This window comes from Echinops telfairi, unplaced genomic scaffold (assembly GCF_000313985.2).
Source record: "Echinops telfairi isolate 266 unplaced genomic scaffold, ASM31398v2 ScPeMD7_655;HRSCAF=1070, whole genome shotgun sequence".
Classification (NCBI taxonomy): Eukaryota; Metazoa; Chordata; class Mammalia; order Afrosoricida; family Tenrecidae; genus Echinops; species Echinops telfairi.
The window spans coordinates 30,231,988-30,240,022 of NW_022104553.1; the positions used below are offsets into that span (position 1 = coordinate 30,231,988).

The window sequence follows — 8,035 nt, forward strand, 5'->3', positions numbered from 1 at the left end:
AATAAGGACGAGTGATCCTTTGTTCGCTCCTGAGCTCGAGGAAAGAGGCAACACTACTACAGTCATGACTAAGACGTTAGCTTCTCTGATTTTATCACTGCAGTGGTTAGGTAAGAGAACATGCTCTTCTCTCTTTTTTCCCAGTGTCGTTTTATTGCCAGCCTTCAAGGGATCTGGGAGAGCGCGTCATTGGAGTCCAAAAGAGAGGCCAGGCTGATGTGAGAAATGCTAAGTTTGTTCCTGCAATCGCTTGCAGGAGGAAAAACAACCACGTTCCTCCTCTGAGCTGTTTCAGAGTTCAGTCCTGACCCCACAAATTAATATAGAAGAACAAGTTTCCCCCAAAAATATGAATAAATAAAAATGTCAAAAGAACAAGTTTCTTACACTGATTATAAGGAGACTAGCAGGTGTTTACCATGTCACAAGATGCAATCAATGCTCTAAAACAAATATAGGTTCTACAATGATCATTAGGAAATTACCCAAGCCTACATTTCTCCAGGGCCTATGGGATCATCATCCCCCCTAGCTTCACGTGCCCTCCAAATTGGGGCCCATGTATAAGAGAACATTCTTTATCTACTTGGCTCAGTCTTTTTCCCTCACTAAAGAAGTATGTATTTTAATATAGTCGAGTTTATTGCTCTTCCCCTTTGTTGCCTTTTATAAACTGGTAGTTTCAAAGTGTAATCTACTCGCGTCAGACTTCATCTGCATCCAGAAGAAGGAATGAGAATCAAGGTCAGCAGATTCCTATGAGGTGAAGTCAAACAGGCCTCCATTCTCCAACGTCTTCACCATTTCGAGCACCCTCACCCCCCATGGCACTCTCTCCTTCTCTGCTGAGTTCAATCGTTTGTCCCAACGACGTCCCAGAGCTCACGGGCACAATTAAATTGGGTATTAAGGAAGTAATCGGAGACAACTCAGGATCGGGTTCAAGTTCTAAGTAACAGGATACACCTTGGGAGGCAGGGCATAATTCTTCCATCAGGACAGCTTCCAACAACCCTCAGCCTCTTCTTGGCTGTGCCCACAGGCAAGCTCTTCTTGCAACTCTACCCACCAACAGACCCTTCTTGCAGCTGTGCCCACACACTGGTGGCCCTTCTCTTGGATGTGCCAGCCAACAGGTCCCTTTCTGGAACTCTGCCTGCTTGGGCAAGAGCTGTAACCCTCTGAAGGTCCATTGGCAATCGCCTAGAGAAACCGTACTCTGCCAGCAAGCTTTCTACCCAAAGGCACTCACCGCTCTCTTGCTCAATGGGTCTTCAAGACCAACGCATCTGCCTCACATGGACAATCCTGGTTCCCTCTTCTTGAACTGCCATCACTTCTCTGTCACTGGCTCTACTGTGACACCAAGGGTTCTTGCTGGAGCACACGGTCTTCAGTGTTAGGCTCTCTCTTTCTCTCTCCTCTGTCTAGGAGGTTCTCAGCACAGGGACCCCAGATCCAAACAATGACTGCCCTCCAAGCAGCCCCTCTCCATGTCTGTGGGTTTGGCACTTATATTCAATTCCAAAGCACGGAGCTCCCAGTCCAGTCAGATCATGCACTGACCAATCCCCTCAGTAAACAAGAATTCCTCGATTTGCATAGTCCTCAATCAATTCTCTCTAGATAACTTAATCCTACTGGGTGGCTCTACACAACCTATTTGCATAATAAGTTCATCCATCCCTTTACAAGACAGTAACCTAGTCGATCTTTTTTTTTGTTGTTGGCGGTTTTTAATTTTTTAACTTTTTTTTAAAAGGTTTGCAAAGCAATCAGTTTTCCATTCAGCAAATCATAGACTTTTTTTTTTCGTGTCATTGGCTGCAGTCCCCACAATGTAACACACCACTTATCTAACTTTCTCCTGTGTCCCATTTCCATTCTTCTGCTCCCCTAATCCATCTCAGTTTCTCAACTTTGCCCTGGGACAGGTGCTGCATTTCTGACCCTCTGTTTACCAAGAACCACGTCCCTTTCCAGGATCCCTGACAGCATAGTGGTCACCCATTGAGCTGCAGTCAGCAGCTCAAAACCACCAGCAAGGTCTCCTTGGGAGCAAGAGGGAGCTTTCTGCTACCATAAAGAGTTATAGTCTCAAAGCCCATCTGTAGGCCACTGGACATCGCCTTACAGAAGGGTCTCGGGGAGGAGACGAGCCAGTCAGGGTTCAGTGCAACAACGATAAAACATACAACTTTCCTCTAGTTCCTAAATGCTTCCTGCCCACCCCCACCCCACCCTCACCCCCCCCCACTATCATGATCTCAATTCTACCTTACAAATCTGGCTAGACCAGAGGATGTACACTGGTACAGATAGGAACTGGAAACACAGGGAATCCAGGGCAGATGATCCCTTCAGGACCAGTGCTGAGAGTGGCCATACCGGAGGGTGGAGTGGAAAGGGGGAACAGATTACAAGGATGTACATATAACCTCCTCCCTGGGGGATGGACAACAGAAAATTGGGTGAAGGGTGACGTCAGACAGTGTAAGGTATGACAAAACAATAATTTATAAATTATCAAGGGTCCATGATGGAGTGGAGAACGGAGAGGGAGCAGGGAAAAATGAGGAGCTGATGCCAGGGGCTTAAGTGGAGAGCAAATGTTTTGAGAATGATGAGGGCAATGAATGTACAAATGTGCTTTACACAACTGAGGTATGTATGGATTGTGATAAGAGTTGTATGAGACCCGAATACAATTATTTTTTAAAAAGAGTTATAGTCTCAAAAACCTACAGGGGGCACTCCTACCTTGTCCAATAGGGTCACTCAGAGTCAGAATCAAATTGCTGGCAGGGGGGTCCATTTTTAGAAGAAACTAGTATGTGTTAGCTTTGTTTTACTTACAACAGAAAATGTCCCAACCCAGACCAAGGGGAAGGTGACCTTTTATTCAAAACCAAACAACTCACTGCCATCGAGTGGAAGTCATCTCATAGGAAGAGGGCAGAACTGGCTGGGTACAGGAGTAGAAAGCCTCGTCTTTCTTCTGCGGAGCAGCTGGTGGTTTCGAACAGCTGACCTTGCAGTAAGCAGCCCAATTGCCAACCCACTACACCACCAAGCTCACTGCCATGGACTCGATCCCGACTCATAGAGACCCTCTAGGTTAGGACAAGGCCCATGGACAAGAACTCGCCCTGCCATCGTTTCTGAAACTATGACTCTTGCAGGAGTAGAAAGCCCTTTCTTTCTCCCTCAGAGCAGCTGGCGGTTTCAAACTGTTGACCTGGCAATCCACGGCCCAACTTGTAACCCACTGTATCCCCAGTAGAACGCCAAGTCTTTCTCCCCTGGAGCAGCGAGTGGTTCTGAACTACTGACTTTGCAGTCAGCAGGCCCACGGGTAACCACCACAATACCAGGGCTCTTGGCCTTTCACACAAGCCTGGTTAAACCTGCCACCAGGGCGTTGGAGGCTGACTCCACTTACATTTGCAAAACTCCACTAAGGGACTCGTTCAACTACAAAGTGTCTACTGCAAAGGGGTGGCCTTTGGCCACTGAGATACCCCAAAACACCGGCTCTGGTTTGTGGTTTGGTTCGCTTTTTTTTCCCAATGATCCACTGCCTGCCACTTGGAAACAAATTAGAACCAAAATGGAAAAAAAAAAAAAGTCTGATAATAATAATCAACTCTTACACTCCTTACATTTGGGTGACACGTAGATTTCAGAAGCAGGATCTCGTCTCAGCTTGAATGAATACATGTGAAACTTCCCTGCAGTGGCAAATCCCTGGCAGAAGAAAATGAGATCCCCTTACAGCATTGCCTGAAAAACCCTACCCATCCTCAGATCATAAAGTGCTGGATCCAATCCGGCTTGTAAACTCTGGGAAATGTCAAGGCAAGGGCTTACAATGGAATTATTACTCACCTTACAGTCAAACAATATCAGACCTGTAAAGTGAGCAATAATCCCCTCAGGAGCAGGAATATACTCCTCAGATCAGCAGTATCTTCCCCAAACAAAGCTCACAGGGACGAGGGGGCCTGGAGAGAAGGGCACGTGGGCACAGCAAACCCAGGAAAGAAGTAGGAAGACGCTGTTCCACGGAGGGGATGGCAGTGAATGTCGTGAAGCACAGTATGTATAAATTGCTGAATGGAGAATTCATTTGTCCTGTAAACTTACACCAATATCACAATAAAATGTTCACACACACACATAAATGAATTATTACCAGGCTCCCATTCCCCTGAAAGGAAAGGAGGGACCAGAAGGAACCAGTTAATCCCCATAATCCCAAAGCTACTGGGGAAAAAGAGGGTGTCACTGCAGACAGCACCAAAGGTGTTGAAAGAACAAGCTGCCAGCCACCCAGACCTGGATACCTCGTGGCCATCCTGGTACTGCCTGTGCCAACTACAGAGCTTCCAAAGCCGGCTCATCATTTAGCAAAGCAGCCGACTTAGCTTTTATGTTCATGGAATCCCAGGCAATTAATTCCAAGAGGCTTGTTTGAGGGTGTTTGGGGTGCTGGCTTATGACCCAGGCTCCGCTACAAGTGCCTGTGGCTTTTCGTTGGCTTGTTTTGTTGTGGTTTTTTTCCACCATTCATTCAACTGAGGTGGTCTCTGGGACTTGATGGTGAGGTTAGGGGCTGCCAAGTCAGCGCCCCCTATGTGCATGAGAAGGAACTACTACTTGGTTCAGCGCCCCCTATGTGCATGAGAAGGAACTACTACGTGGTTCAGCGCCCCCTATGTGCATGAGAAGGAACTACTACTTGGTCCTGCACCATCCTCACAATTGTTCTTAACGTTTTGAGCTCATGGTTGCAGCCACTGGGTCGATCCATCTCATCAAGGGCCTTCCTCTTTTTCGCTGCCCCACTACTGTACCAAGCTTAATGCTCTTCTCCGGGAACTGGTCTCTCCTAATAACACATCCAAAGTGAAGCGAGACAGAGCCTCACCATCCTTACCTCTAGGGGGCGTTCTGACAGTCCGTGGTCCTTTCAACAGTCTTCTCCAGACCACCATTCAAATGCATCTATGAGGTGATTGAAAAATACCATGGCTTGGGTTGGGCGCACCTTAGTCCTCAAACTGACATCCTTGCTTTTCAGTACTTTAAAGAAGTCTTGTGCAGCAGATTCACCCAATGCAACGAGTCCTTTGATCTCTTGCCTGCTGATTCCAGGAGCATTGACCAGCAAGACAAAACGTTTGACAGCTTCAACTTTTTCTCCATTCATCATGACGTAGCTACTGGTCCAGTTGTGAGGGGTTGGTCGTCTTTACATTGAGTTGCAATCCTGAAGGCTGAGATCCCTGATCTTCATCAGCAAGTGCCTCAAGTCCTCCTCACTTCATGGGCGTATCGCAAGTTATTCAACTTTCCTCTCGTTCTGATGCCACATTCTCCTTCGTATAACCCAGCTTCTCTGATTATTTTCTCAGCATACAGAGTGAATAAGGATGCTGGAAAGCTCTAAAGCGACACACACCTTTCTGGATGTTCAACCATGCAGTTTTCCCTTGCTCTGTTTAGCGCAACTGCCTCTTGGTCCATGTACAGGTTCTGCAGGAGCACAATGAAGTGTTCTAGAGTTGCTATTCTTCTTGTGGCAGTTACACACTCTCCTATCAACTTGCAAAGGGGTGGTCAATCAGGTTGCAGCTTGATGACCTCATTTGGAGGCGCAAAGGAGAGAAATAGCTCACTAGAGACCAGATACACTCACTCTCCCTGGGAGACATTCCTGCTGACAAGCCACAAGAAGCCACAGTGATGGCAGCCAGAGCCCTGGAACTGGAAGAGTCAGATGGAGACCCACACCAGGCCTGGGATGCTTCCACCACCACTGGATCCACCACTGGCCAGTGATCCTCCTCCATTCGGTATCATTGCGTGTCCTGTGGAGTCTCAAGAGGAATCCATGTGTTAATATCAGACTTACAGGCTAATGTTGAACTCATGGACTTGATTTGGACTGAGCTGGGATATTTTCTCAATATTCAGTTGCTCTTTTATATAAAGCTCTTTCTTATACACATGTGAGTGTCTGGATTTGTTTCTCTAGTCCACCCAGACGAACACTTCTCAAGGCTGTCCATAGTCTGTTATGAACCATACAGTCGAATGCCTTGGCATAATCAATGAAACGCAAGCAAACATCTTTCTGATATTCTCTGCTTTCAGCCAAGATCCATCTGACATCAGCAATGATATCCCTTGTTCTACTTCCTCTTCTGAATCCCACCTGAACTTCTGGCAGCTCCCTGTCAATGTACTGCGGCAACCTTTGTTGGATGATTTTCAGCAAAATTTTACTTGTACGTGAAATTAATGATATTGTTCTATAATTTGAACATGCTGTCGGATCACCTTTCTTTGAAAGGGGCACAAATATGCATTGCTTTCAGTCACTTGACCAAGTAGCTGTCTTCCCAATGCCGTGGCAGAGACTAGAGTATCCAGTGTTCCATTGACTTGTTGAAACATTTCCATTGGTATTCCATCAAACCCTGGAGCCTGGTTTTTGGCTAATAGTTTCAGAGCAGCTTGAAATTCTTCCTCAGTGCCCTTAGTTCTTGCTCATATACCACCTCTTGAAATTATTTAACTGTAACTTGTCTGGTGTTTTCTTTTGTTTTTTGATACAATGTGTTCTTTCCATCTTCTTTTTCATTTCCTGTTCACTCTTTTTATTTGACAAATCATTGTAGGCAGAAGCTGATGGGCCCACGCTTACTTATAAAAAATACGGTTCATCTTTTATGACAAGTACCTCAACTTTTTTTTTTAACACGTTTGAAAGTCTTTTGACGAATCCATAGGAGTTGTTACCCTTCGACTTTTTCTGGTTTTCAGAAAGCACTTTTGAAAGGGTTTTTCTGTTCTGGATTTTTCTTGTCTTGCCAGAAGCAGAAGATGGTTTTGCATCTGGTGTTTGTGGAGGGGTTTGTTTTTGTCTCAGACGACGAAAAGGATTGGGGCCATTGGTTTTTGCTTTGATTTTGTTTGGGGAGTTTTCTCTTCCTCTGCTCTTTACTGGCCCCTGTTCTTCTTTGAGTGGCTGGTTGCTTTTCTTTCACTCCCAGAGACAAGCGGACCCGCCCCAACTGCTTTACCAAAGGCAATGGATTGGCAAGAAGCTTTGCCCAGGATGACCGTGTTCTGAATAATGAACAGGAGAGAATTCCAGGCCTTTTCTTTATTTTCACAGGCAAATTCTGATCCTGTGTTGCCACAAAAGAAGGATAAGAATGTCTCTCATCGACCATGGAAAACAGACATTGGGGTCCACTCACTGCATTCTTGAAATGGGGACAATTTCAAACTTAGCATTTCTGGGCAATCAGTTTTGCCCCCTATAATTCCTCTCCCAGCATTTCTAACTCCTTTCCCACACACGTGACAAAGTCGACCTGCCTGTAATGTTTCCCAGGCTGCAATTGGCGGTGCCTCTGGGTCTGTTTGAACTCACAGCCTTTCAATAAACAGCTTAGTGTCTCCTTTATCCATGGATTATGAGTCACTTTAATTTTCCTTTTTTTTCTTTACATAGTCTAATGGTGCACAGCTGAGTCTTGGTCATGAGGTAGTGGAGCAGCTGCTCCCGCAGCTGGATGCAGCCCCACAGCACCGCCCGCCAGAAGGCACGCTCTAGTAACAGCTGGTGGGGCTCACCAACTCCGAAATTGTTGCCCAAGAAGCCTAGATGCTTCTTGGCTTGTTTCTGCCTCTTGATCTTCATGCCTGGCCTCCCGGACCTTTCCATCTTCTTTGATGCTTGCTGCATCGTTCAATCTTTTGCCCATTGAATCTTTCAATATTACAAATCCCAGACTTGAATTTTTATCTTGAGTTCAATTTAAGATATGCTGAATGGGTTCCTCCGTTTCTCTGCACATCTTCATGATAGTATTTCACTTCAGCTTCTCGAGCTGCCCTTCAGAATGTTCCATTCAGCTCGTGGACTTGACTTCCATTTGCCTTAGCTGCTCTATGATTAAGAGCCAGGTTCAGAGTCTCTTCAGCTCCACTTTGGTCTTTTCTTTCTTTCCTGGTCTGT

The 8,035-nt window shown here is 46.0% G+C and overlaps 1 pseudogene; it reads right to left on the reverse strand.

The window, feature by feature from the left end:
- Positions 1 to 703: 703 nt before the first annotated feature.
- Positions 704 to 7,717, reverse strand: LOC101648789 (annotated as a pseudogene).
- Between the last annotated feature and the right edge of the window lie 318 nt (positions 7,718 to 8,035).